A 12695-nucleotide genomic window follows, 5' to 3' on the forward strand; every position below is an offset into this window, starting at 1 on the left:
TGGCATCCTGCGTTTGCCCAAATTAAAAAGTGGGAAATTTGTTAGTGAGGCCCAGTTTCAGGGAGTGGGGGCCTGTTGGAGTGAAAGTGCTGATTCCTTCCTCTTCAAGTTTTTCCTGTCCCGGAAAAGAGGGAGATGCTGTTCTCCAAGTGTAAGGGTGTGAGAATCCAGGACCACTGAGGTTATTGGAGACAAAGGACTGGGCTTGATGCCTTAGGATGGCTACCTAGAACAGAGGCTAGATCAGATTAAGAGGATAAAAACAGGTATTTATTAAAGGCCTCCAATAGCTGCACCTTGGGCAGTCAGAAGCCTTCAAGGGGCTTCACCCAAAATGGACAATGGTCACGAGTTTTTCACACAATTATAAATCTGGTCCATTTTACAATTACAGCTTCAGATAATGAAGTCATTTACTCCAAGTTATCCCTCCCAATTCACTGTTGTTTACATTTTTCAGGGCCTGAGACAGTGATGTGTTCTTGAGTTTCAGGCCTAGAGAGGAAATGTTTTGTCTGAGTAAAATGGGAGGACAGTAGCTGACAGGCCATGGAGTTTTAGAGTCATACAGCAAAGCAGTACAGGATCTGAAAATTTTGAAAGCTAAATCCTGAGGCATCAGGCTGGGCTGGGAGGGGATGGAGCAGATCCCTCTGAGCACCCCACAGCTCCTTGGAGGGGTGGTACCAAGCTGAGGGAGATGCTGCAGTGCCAGATAGTAAAACAGGAATCGAGAGGCTGTAGAAGAGCTGCTTGGAAGCTCAAAGCTGAATATTAGGAAGAGAATTTTCCCTAGAAAGGAGGTCCAGGCCTGGGATGGGCTGTCTAGACAGGCTGTGGAAGCGCCATCCTTAGAGGATGTGGAGCTTTGGCTAAACCTGAGCCAGCCTTGGCCACGGGCCCACGCTGAGCAGGACAAGGAGAGGGCCCTCACAGCAAATAGTTCTGTGATAAGAGAGACTGGAAGGGAGCAGCTGTATCTGCAAAAACATTTATTTTAATCCTCACCATCGGACAGCATCAGTTGAGGGAGGGCAATCCTGAGGAAAGCATTTCTTAGAAATGTAGACCAAAGAATACCTTAAAAATCTAATAAAACAATGATATATTCAGATGCTGTATTGTACTTTAGGCTTCTTAAAATAAAAACAATTCTGGAGTGTCTCAAGTGATACCCATCCATTTTTGTGCATGTCAAACACCAGTAGATCTGTCACAGCTTTGCTTCACTTTGGGAAAATTAAGCATAGATTCCCCGAGCTCCTTATTTCCAGCACTGTATAAACAAAATTTGTTTTATTATGTTTACTCATTTGGAAAACAGCTAATACTTTGGGTGTGTATTCTAAGATTTTTTGAACTCACTTCAATACTTTTTCCTGTGTCATAATAGTTGGCTTGTAGCAGCAAAGAGGAGTAATCAGTGGGTTGTGGCTGAAATCAGAACCATAAACCAGAGGCTGGTTTGATCTTGTATGTCAGTTGTTACTACAGAAAGAAAAAAAAAAAAAAAAAGAAGAAAAGGAAAAAAAGACTGCTTGGTTGAATTTGAAGATAAGAGGAAAATCTCCTGAGAAAATAATATAAAGGGAAACTTGCAGCCAGTAGCAGTTACTTTGCTTTCAAATGGTCAGGGTTTTTCAAAGATTTCACTGGAAAGTGTGAGCTGGCCCTGGTTTTGTGGAGTCATGGGAGCAGCAGGTGGGCACAGCCTGGTGACATCCCTGTCCCTGCAGTGGCACCTCAGTGCTGTGACACCTCCAAAGGGCAGGTCCCCAACACAGGGCAAAGAAACCCTGTCCAAACTTGGTGCTCATGCTGGGGAGGGGAGATTTTTCTGCACATCAACTTCTTAAAATCCTCTATTGGATCTTCCCAAGCTGCAGAACAGGGAGCAGGATTTCAGGATGCCTGTGAGATGGCAGAACTCCTGGGGCTTTGGCAGATCAGGCATTTCAGCTGTATTTTCAGTAACTCTGTTCTCTCTGCCATGTTTCTCCTACAAGATCCCATCTCCTGAGGGCAATGCTTGTCACGCCTGCCATGGGGAAATTACCTTGAAGGTGCTCTGCCAGAAATCTCATTCTGGGCTGTTCCAGGTTGCTTCCTAATGGCTGAATGGTTGAGTTATTGTGGGAGCTTAGTCACATCAAGATACTGCTCAGAGCAAGCCCTGATTCATTTAGCTGCATAGGAGGTTTTGGGAGATGATGGCTTCATCATGAGTCAGTTCTTCATTATCACATTCCTCTGGCGTTACACAGCAATATTGGAGCTGCCACAAGCAGAGGCAGATGAATGATACCAGATTAGATGGACCTTGTCTCTGATAATGGTGAACGTGTCGTGCCTCAGACAAAGAGCCGAGTGCTGCATCAGGCTGCTCATGAGAGGAGACAAGAGCCTTCCCCAGCCCTGCCTGCACCCAGCTCCAGTATAGAATGGAAAAGTGACTTTGCAGCTTGATTTCAGCTGTTCCTAACCATTCCTAATCGTTCTTTTTGAAAAGCTTGTTAAGGTATTCTCGTCAATTAGCACTTGTTTCAGTGTGCTTCACGGATTAATTAGATGTTGCATTACAAAAATAATTATGCCTTTTAACCATTTTCGGTTATTTACTTCCTTAAATGTTGGGTTTGTGAGGCAGAGGCTGGCTTGGTGCCACAGTCATTTGGGTAGAATCTAACACACATTAATGAGCAAACTTGAAAAGCAAGCAGTGAGTTCCCCAGTGTTTTGTAATTAAGCAGTTTGATTAAAAACAACTGGAACAACTCTGTGCACTGAGAAACAAAGTGGGAACAGCTCTCTGCGCTGAGACCTCTGTAACAAGAAGTATCAAACCCAGGGCTGAAAGCAATTTAGGGAGCTTGAAAGTTTTCTTGGCTACCTGATGGGTTTGTGGGAGAAGTTTCTGAAGAGTAGGCATTGAGGCAGCGCAGATGTTCTTCCCCGGCCTTCAAATTCACAAACACAATGACAGAGGGATACACTGCCTGGTTTTTTGGGTTTTTTTTGAGGCAGGAAATCAAATGCTTGTCTTGACATGCTTGTGCTGCTCCATGGACACAGCTCCTGTGGTTAGAAGATGGTGAATTCGTGCAATCAGCTTTAAGGGAGTTCTGCCTCACTGTCAGTGAGGCCTAAACCAAACCTTTAAAAGTGTCTGTGCACAAAGGGCCTGTGGCCAGGATGGGTTCTGCTACCTATGTTGGACCGAAGACTTCAAGCTGCTGCTGGGGCAAAACTTCAGCCCCAGTTTTGGGGAAGCTTTGCTAACTTACACCACCTGACAGGCTGGCTCAGCGTGAAAACCAGGCGTAGGGTGTCGTGGTGTCCCTCACAGAGAGCGAAGCCTCTGTCCGCCCAGCCTAGGCCGACACCGCGGACACGCGGGGTACACTCCTCAGGATGGGCAGAACCCGAAGGGCGGCTAAGGGATCCTTTCCCTTGGAATGGGAGAAGCTTGTGACGCTGGCGGAGGAAGGAGGGTGAAATCCAAGACCTTTATTACAGCCTCCAGAGGCACCTCTTAATGTCAGGGGAGCTTCTCCAGCCGAGCCCCTATGACAGGGCAATTTACAAACGGGAGATACAGCGGGAGAGATCAAACCTTCAACCAACAAGGGACAAGGTGGGAATAGGCAAGGGCAGGACGGACTGTCCAGGGATCCAATGGGAGAGTAAGGCGAGGGAGTTCCTCTGTTCCTGTCCTATCACTTGACGCCTCTCCACAAACTTTCTAGAAGCAGTGGAGCGCGATGGAATGTCAGACAGGATTCAAGGGAGGAGGCTGGGAATGATACGTTGGGATTGACAGCACAAAGGGGAAGGGACAAACTTGGGAAGTAGCATTCCTTGTAACCGGAAGGGGGAAAGGAACAGACCATTAAAACGTGACTTAACAGCTGGGAGTACCCTGGCTGTGATTGTCCCAGGCCTTCATCCTGCTGCTCCCTGCACGTGTGAGCAGGATTTGATGTGAGCAAGGCTGGGCTGAAAAAGCTGATACTGCAGCTGGAATGTGAGGCAGAGCTAAATGTTGTTCACCTTGCATTTAGGGCAAGTTGGGTAGACAGAAAAAATTCAAATGTTCTTTTCTTGCTGGCCCAGCATTACCTACCTGGCTTACATTCCTCTGGAAATATGCCTGTGTGAAGCCTCAGACATCCATTTTCCCTTATTTTCCAGCCCATTGTACCTCTCTTTCACAGCCAGATCTTGCTTAGAATCAATAGCTCCCCACTATCAGCCCCATTTAGTATCTATTAATTTATTGGATTTTGAAAATGGAAAGTTAGAAGACTTAAAAGGGAAAATATGGAGGGTTTTCATTGAAGTGCAGTATTTGAAATGCAGACTCCTTCTTTCAGCTTTAAGTATTACTGCATTACAAAACATAGTCAAAATGATTCATGCCCCAGGTTGACTTATAAAATCCATAAGCAGATTGCAAAGATCCCTTTTTCTAAAACTGAGGCACCAAAACTTGCTTGGACCAAAATTTTAGTCAGCTCCTTGCTCAGATTTTCCCTAAATTAAATTTAAAGTCTTTCATATTTCACTTCTACCAAGCTATGGCTCAAACTGAATTCTTGGAGACCCCTGGCAATGACCTGTCCCTTCATTCTGCCCTTCCCTTGCTGAAGGGTGGTCAGCTCCTGTTCTGGCGGCACCTTTGATGGCATCTGTGGGGTTATCAAGGTTGCAGATTTGTTGTTCTTGCAGGGAGATTTTCTGTCTCCTAGAGAGCGTGTTTGTGATTTGGATGTTTGGAGGAAAAAAAAAAAAACCCACAACAAAACAGGACTGTGCCTTCCTCTTCCCCAGGACAGTGAGGACAGGAAAAATTCAGTGAGGAAAATGTAGTTATTTTCTGTCTGTTCAGTTGGCAAAGTGCCTGAGGGAGCTGTGTGGGGATGGGGTGAGCAGGGTGCATTTAACCTCTTCCCCTGCCTGGCACGACCCTGGCATGGCAGGGATTCCTTTGATGGGTGATGTAGGCACCTTCCATTGCACACATCTGTGTGGGATCCATGGATATCGCAGGGCAGCTTTGCTGAGCCAACCCAAGCACACAGGAAAATGTTTTGTGAGGCAAAAGGGTAATCAGGAAACTTCTCTCTGCAATAAAACAAACATAAACAGCACGTACAGCACTATAACATGCGTTTGGGGCTGTTACTCCTGACTTGACTGAGTAGAGACACAGCAGTGAATGCTCTCCCACTGGGAATGCTGAGAGCCCACACTGGAGATCCAGAGGAGCTGGAATTGTTTGAGGAGAGCCAGCAACACAGGAGAGGATGTCTGCAGAGGGTCACTTGCATCGCTCCTGGCTCCTTTTAAGCCATCTGCTGTATAAGAGGGTGAAGAAATAATATTAATAATGGCACTGTCTTAAATCTCTGGGGAAGATGCGTGCCTGTATGTAGAGCTCTCATAAACAGTGCCAGGAAGGATCCAAAGTGCATGAACACCTAAAGCATTTCATAGTACCTGCATGCAGTGCAGAGCCTTCCCCAGCAACCAGACCAAAAGTTTTATTGACAATTTATCAATTGTCCAAAAGGGCCAGCACAGCTCTTCTCAGCAGCCCTTCTCCTCTTGGTGACAAGGATAATTTCAGCATCCAAGGAGAAGAGCCATGGGGCAGAGGCCTCAACCACATCCAGCCCCAGAGGGAAAACTCCTTCTGTTTTAGGTGTCCAGCCCAGCTGCTGGGCAGGTATTTGCTGTTGCTCCCTGCATGTTAGGATGGTTAGCAAAGAGCAGTCTGAGTTTGGGATAGAGAAATATGGACAGAAAAATAAGTGAATTGAAGGCTAACTAAACTGAAGTTGTAAAATATATTCAGTGCAGTGACTACAAGTCCTCTTTTCCAGCCGTAGTGAAAGGGACTCAACTCTGGGATCAAACATACAGAGTGTCTTTAGTCCAGGCAGCTCAAGGGCTGATAAATCTGTGCCTTAGTGGTCCAGGCTTCAGTGCAAGGTGCACAGAGTGGATCTGAGAGGCTTTGTGCATGTGCAGGATTAATTTTGGCAGCCCCTGCTTCAGTGCTCCCAGTATTCCAGCAAACCAGATTAAAGGTACCGTGTGTGTCTCTGCTCTAACGCCTTCCCCCTCCTTGTCACAGATACATTTTCATGGGGACTTACAGTGGTGATTACTGTGAAGCAAATACTGCCACCTTTTCTTTCTCTTGTGTCTGACATATTCCTTTATGTTGATCAACTGTGAATTTCTTCGAGCCGGGTTAATCTCCTTGAATTCCTGGAGAACATCTGGCAAATCATGGATGCAAGTGTGTGCAAACAGAGATAAATCCCACCTGGGTGAGAGTGCTCCTCTTCCAGTGCTTGCTGCTCAGGATGGGAATCAAAACTGGGCATCATAAAACTTCCTAACTCATATTTTCTTCCCAAACTCCAGCACAGTGGCCCTGAACTCATGACTCTCAAACCTCCTGTCCTCTGCAAAGCCCTGGGAGTGCTGGGGCTGCCCAGGAATGTTGAGTTGCACCTTGTCTTGTGATCCAGTGCTGCTGCTTCTGCCCCGCATAGGCTGAGGGTCAGTGCCTCTGTGTCAAGTCTGAGGCTGCAGGCAAGGCTTGCACAGGGGCTGTGCATAAACTCCTCTGGTTAGTGCATTATTTTATTTATTTTGTTCATAATCCGGCTGTATTCTGCTTTATTTCTACCTTTCTTATGGGTAACATGAGCTATATTTTGCTGTTTTTCTAGGGAATACACTAACGTGCAGCAGAGGTGTGAAAAATACTGTAGGAATGGCCATAACAAAGTTTCTCCCAAAACAGTAGAGTCTGCACAGACCAGCAAAAAGTTCACCTTTTTGTTAAGCTCGTGAAGCTGCTAAATGTGCAAAGGCTCTGCTCTTAAGCATTCCCTCAAGAGTAAAAAGCCCTTCATGGGGAGGTTAAAATAATGATACATACAGGCTAACTCAGAGTTTAAATTTCACCTCCATCCCTCTGCCTAGGCTCTATCAAAATCCAGGCACTACTGAGATCCTCAGGAGACCCAAACGAAGATCTGAAGACCTGAATCTGAAGCCAGCCAAGAGGCAAAGGGACTCGGGAGAAATCTCAGCAGCCTGAATGTGCTCTTTAGTGCCTATTCACCTCTCATATGTTCCTCAGCCAGCAACTCACATCCAAGAGTGTAATATCCTCCTCCACGCTTTCCCCTCTCCTTGCCCAGTCCTGCAGCCCTTATGTGAACTTTAAGTAATTCCCATCAAAGTCAGCTGCTTTGCTGAGTGAACTTCAAACCTCCTTTGGCTCTGGGTTTGCAGGTTATAAGTCCTGGTAATAAAAGAGGTTGGGGAATCTGCAGATAATTAACAAACCACGGGCCAACTCCATATCCTGCTCCCTGCCTCATCAGCCCTTTTCTGCAGGAAAGGTAACTCTGTCCAGTCATCCCAAGCCCAGTAAAGAGACCTTAAAACCTGCTACCTTTCAGCTGAAGATCTGCCTGGAGATCCCCCTTCTTTAAAGCCTCAGAATAAATGATATTGTTCCTGTCCTAGCAGGGCAGTTAATGAGATGTTCTCGAGATTGACAGTCTCTGACAGCCCTCATTGCCTGCCTTTGATGCTCTCCTGACAACAGTTTCCAAGGTAGTAAATTAGGACTGGACATAAAGCCTTCAATGAGAAATGAAGGCTCTATTTTCTGCTTACCAACTCTAAATGCAGAAAGAGGCAGTTTTAAGCAATACACTTATCAGGCTTAGCTTGAGCAATGTTTCAGCCTTCCAAGAAAGATACTGCTTAAGTGGTTTTATTGCTCTAAATGGGACCAAAATTCACATTTTATCAGGGCATTGACATCTCTAAACATCCTCAACGTATACCTCATCAAGAATATTATCCTGTAACCCAAGCTGTTCTATTCCTAACTTCGGCATGGAGTTTAAGTGAACCTGGTGTTTGCTAAACCCAAAGGGCAAAAGCCTTGAAAACACATGAGCTGTAGTAGTTGTTTTCCTGGGCCCAGCTGTGCTCTTTCTCCCTGGAATGCTGCTACTTTTGGGGTTTGAAGGTTGAATTTTTAGTGCTCTGACAATATGTGTTGATGGGGGATTCGTTAGAGATGAACCCAAGAGGAGGAGGTGAGAAAGCCCCTCTCCCAAAAATGCCAGTCAGGTTTGGAGCAAATCACTGAATTTCAGGCCTCCTTTACCGATATGCCTGAACTGCATCACTTCTGGGATTGATGGCAATCTGAATCCATGTCTGCATCCAGTATCTGGGGCTTAAGAACAGCTCACATAAATACAGACATTGCTGAGAGATGTCCTACGAGGAGATGAGCACAGGAAATGCCAGCTCTAAAACAGCATTCTCTCCTCCCTACTAATTGTTTTATATAATGAGGGAGAGGAAGCACTCAGGATGTTTGAGCCTGGAGGGTTGAATCCCTGCAGAGTTGACTCAGCTACTCATCTTTGTAAAGCAGATAAGCTTGGTGGGCTGTGTAGTAGGAAATTTACAAAAAAAAAAAAAAAAAAAAGTTTCTGTGATGGAAAAAGCCTGAATTTGAACAATAAATATTAAAATATCCCTTCCCCAACAGAAAAAAAAAAAAAAATCATTGATAGAAATGTTTGCATGTATTTGGAATTGATATTCTAATGGTTCTGACTGAGGTGAAATTAATTAAAATATTCCCAAGGCAGGAGAATCCCCAGCACAAGGAGGGGGAGCTGATTTGGGTTCCCCTCACTGCAGAGTGAGCGATGCTCTGTGGGCACTGCTGTTGGCTCAGGAGCAGCTCCCGCTGCAGCTTTTTAATTCCCTGCCCTGGAGCTGCTGCAGGGGATTATCTTGCATCTTTCATACACACTGCTTTTATTTCCTTTCCTCAAATACTCCTGCACGTGGCAGCCTCTTATTTGCTGGGCCCCTGCCCGATTTCCTCTTGGTGATGCCCCCAGGTGTGATGGGCAGAGGGAGGAGCCCTGGGGTGACAGGAGCCTGCCCCACTGTGTGACACCCCTCTGTCCTGCCCAGAATGAGCTTCTTGAGACTCCACAGGAGTCGTACCAACACAGCCACGAGTCAATCATTGCTGAAATCTCTGTGAGAAGTGTGAGTGGCCACCACCTGCACCACAAGAGGTGATGGTGCAGGGTGGGCACTGGCAGCCTGAGGCTTTGCATCCTTGATCTGGACTCACTCTGGTGCAGAGCAATAATTCCAGAGCAAACTGGAGCAGGGGAATGGAGATTAGACATGGCTGGACTGAGGGGTTGCTGCTCAAGGAATGGAATTATTCTTGGCCACGCTGGCTTGAGGCTGTGCTGTGTGGGGTTCTCCCTGGTTTGGGAGGGCAGAGATGAGTCCTTTACCCCTCCTTGCCCACAGGTATGGACATGGTTTGGAGCAGCTCTTTCAAGCCTTCAGGATCTGGGCATCATCACCAGGATGGCAGCTGGATGCAATGATAAAATGAGTTTTCTGTATATACTCAACCCTCTGCAGAGAATGGGTCAAAGCCTGGGGCTTTCTCCAGGCACCTGGGGCTTATTTTAGCATCTTTTCTCACAGATTTTGTCCTAGAACCTTTTATTTTATTTGTACTTTATAGCTGTAACTCCATTATAGGAAGCCTGGGGAGCTTTTCCAGGCATCTCTCTGGATGGGATGCTGTAGGTCAGAGGGAAAGTCCTTTTCCCTATATATATTTCTTTATAAATATCCCATTCTGGTTATGTTGCCTTTGCCCCCGAGTGCTGACGTCTCCCACGTGTTTATTTTTTCCCCCATTTTCTTCAGGGACTCCCAGGAATGTCAGTTTTCAGTGAGGAGAGGTGCCACTGTAGCAAGTGTCGTGTTTACCCTGTGACTCTTGTTTCTGAAAATGGAAGAGTTTCCAGGGAGGAGCAGGGATGTCATTTGGGGAATCCACTTGATTTGTCCCCATAGTTTTCATGTTTTCATATCCTCTGGGAGGGGGGTTCTCCCTCTAGTCAGTTGACAAAGCTATTTGATATTTTTAGCTGGTTTTGAGACAAGCCAGGAATGGTTTCCATTACTCATTTCCCGTATTGGCCGTGCAAAGGCCATGGCAGGGCATGGACATGACCCTCAGCCTCTTGCCAGGACCCAGAAACGTGTGGGGGACACTCCCTACAGGCTGTACATTAAGGGGAACTCCTCTTCATGGGTGAGGGTTCACATTTTTCCTCTGGAGCTGAGGAATTATCCTGTTCCCTCATCCAGAGGTTAAACTGTGCTGGGCACCTTCCTCAACTTTGCCATGTCAGGGGCTCCCAGCATCTGACAGAGTTTGTTCAGGGTGAGAGAATCATCATGGATATAACAAACACAGAGTTGGGCTACTCCAGAATGGGAGTCACTTCCTCTTTTTCTATTCAGACTGATGTTCACAAAACTCTGATCCATTATTTCTCTGTTTTACTTTTCTCTGTTGCCTTTCAGTTTCCTGGGAATGGGAGACAGGCATAAAAATGCAGCTTTTAAAGGTTGGCTGTCAAAATCTTGCAGACCAAGTTGGCAGACAGGGATGGCATAAGGATTGGGTGAATATTCAAGGGTTTTAATCCTGTGAGCCTGATGATCAGTGCTGTGTCATGGAACATCCACCTTAGCAAAGGCTTTATTTGTTCCCTGAAATGCTTTGTGTGTTCTAAAGCACTAATGGCATGCATAATAATCATAAAAAAGGTATGTTAAGTTGTGGAGATGGTCTCTTTAAAGCAGGGAATACACTGAGTGTGGTAGGGACAGCAGTGTTGCCAAGTGGTAGCTTGGGGTTGTTTGTTTTTTGTATTACTGTCTGTACCTTACAGCTTTGGCTGTATTTGTCTTATTTATTGCTGCTTTAACTTGGTCTGGAATGTGCCAGGAGGCCTTTAGACAACTCATATTATTCATAGCTCAGCAAAATCCTCACGCTCACCTTCGTTTCTTCACGCCAGCAGGGTTTGTTGGAGCCGTAGAGGCAGAAGTGCTCGGCCAGCAGCAGTCAGTGACAGAGCAGATGCTGGAGTCACTTGTGTGTCAGAGCTGTCTGTGCAGCAGCTCCAGCACCCCTGGGCAGAGCAGCCCTGCCTGTGCTGCTCTTCAGGGCTGTGTCTGACAGGAGAAAAGGTGAATTTCTCCCCAGATCTCAGCACTACCAGCAAATTCCTGATTCTTTTGTGTTCAGTTGCATATTCAGAGCTCTGGAGCATTTTTTTTTCCTTTCCCTTAACTGTTTAATGTGTGATATTCAGGTTTTGGGTGGATATTGAGCCCCTCTCTATACTGAAATTTAGACACATAAAGTTCTGAAATAAAATAAAACTGAAAGTCATAAAGGCTCCTGTCCTGCTACAAAATTCTCTGCTATGAGAAGCATCTTAGCACTGCACAGAGAGTATTTTTTTTTTACTAATTCTACATTCTATTTTTTTTTTTACTAACTCTACATTCTACAGAAATTGTAAGGAAATTTCCAGAAAGATCTAAGACAAAGAAGCTTGCCAAAAGAGCCCCGTAATGAAATAGATAATTTTGAGTGCTTAACAAAAGAAAAGAAAAAAATCAATGAAAAATTACCATGAAGCCTCTGCAGTCAAATATATGATTCCCACTTCCCCTCCTGCCCATCCAGGCCTTTCTTCCTATTCATTTCGTTCTTGCCTGCTCTTTCTAATTCCTTTTTAATGGCATTATTTACCTGGCCCTGGGGCTTGCCTAACAACTGAGAGCCACAGAAACTCTGGGCTCTGCTGTTTTCCAGACTTTAACTGGAGCAGGATGAAAACTGATGCCCCGTGTAGAAGTGAGAGCTCCAGCACACAGCGAGTTCCTTTCAGCCTCCGTGCTTCCGAGTCACCTCTGTGGTGAGCACAGCACATGTGCCAGCTCCACTGGGCTGTGAATAAGGATATCCAGGGGAAAAAACGAAAAAAAAAGTGGGACGTGAGCTTAAGCTCAGTGAAAACGCTTCAAATTTTCTGGAAGTGCAGAATAGGTGAAGTGATGAATATTTTACGTTTTAAAAAAGCCAGCACTGGTTCTCTTAATTTAAGTAATTTTTCATGTAGTTACCATTTATCACAGGGAGCAGGGACTTCAGCTGGTAAAAATTAGTGTATTTCCATAAACGAATGGATCTGGTCTGGCTTATTCCAGCTCAGCATTTGACTTACTACAAATAATGGAATTGGGAGGTAGGGATGTAAGGAAGAAATTAGCAGAGCTGCAGCTTTGGCAGGGATCATGAGGCTGTTTGCAAGAGCCCTGAATGCTCCAGCCTAGAATGGGCCAAACCCCTCATTAGAACCAGGATTAACAACTTAATGCCTTTCTTGTCGTTCAGAGGTCACAAATCAGGGCTGCTCTGCTTGCAGAGCATTTGTTGTTGTGCAGTTGCTGGAGGCAGCTCCGAGGGGTCCCAATGTGTTTCCTATTCCCCCTCAGTGACACGGGATCCTTTTTACTCCCCCATTGGGCAACCAAAGCAATCCAAGCATGATAATAATTAGTGCCACGCTGCCCCATCGTGCTAATTGAAGCTGCAGGTGCTTGATGTTGCTGGAACCTGGACTTTTCTGGGGCTTTAACTTCTCTTTGTGGGACTTTGGCCACGGACGAGACCCCCACATTGTACTTGGCACTGCACAAATGCCAAAGAGATGCCCCCTGCTCCAAAGCTT

Source organism: Chamaea fasciata, unplaced genomic scaffold (assembly GCF_029207755.1).
Source record: "Chamaea fasciata isolate MVZ Bird 193981 ecotype frontalis unplaced genomic scaffold, bChaFas1.0.hap1 SCAF_20, whole genome shotgun sequence".
In the NCBI taxonomy this organism is placed as follows: Eukaryota; Metazoa; Chordata; class Aves; order Passeriformes; family Sylviidae; genus Chamaea; species Chamaea fasciata.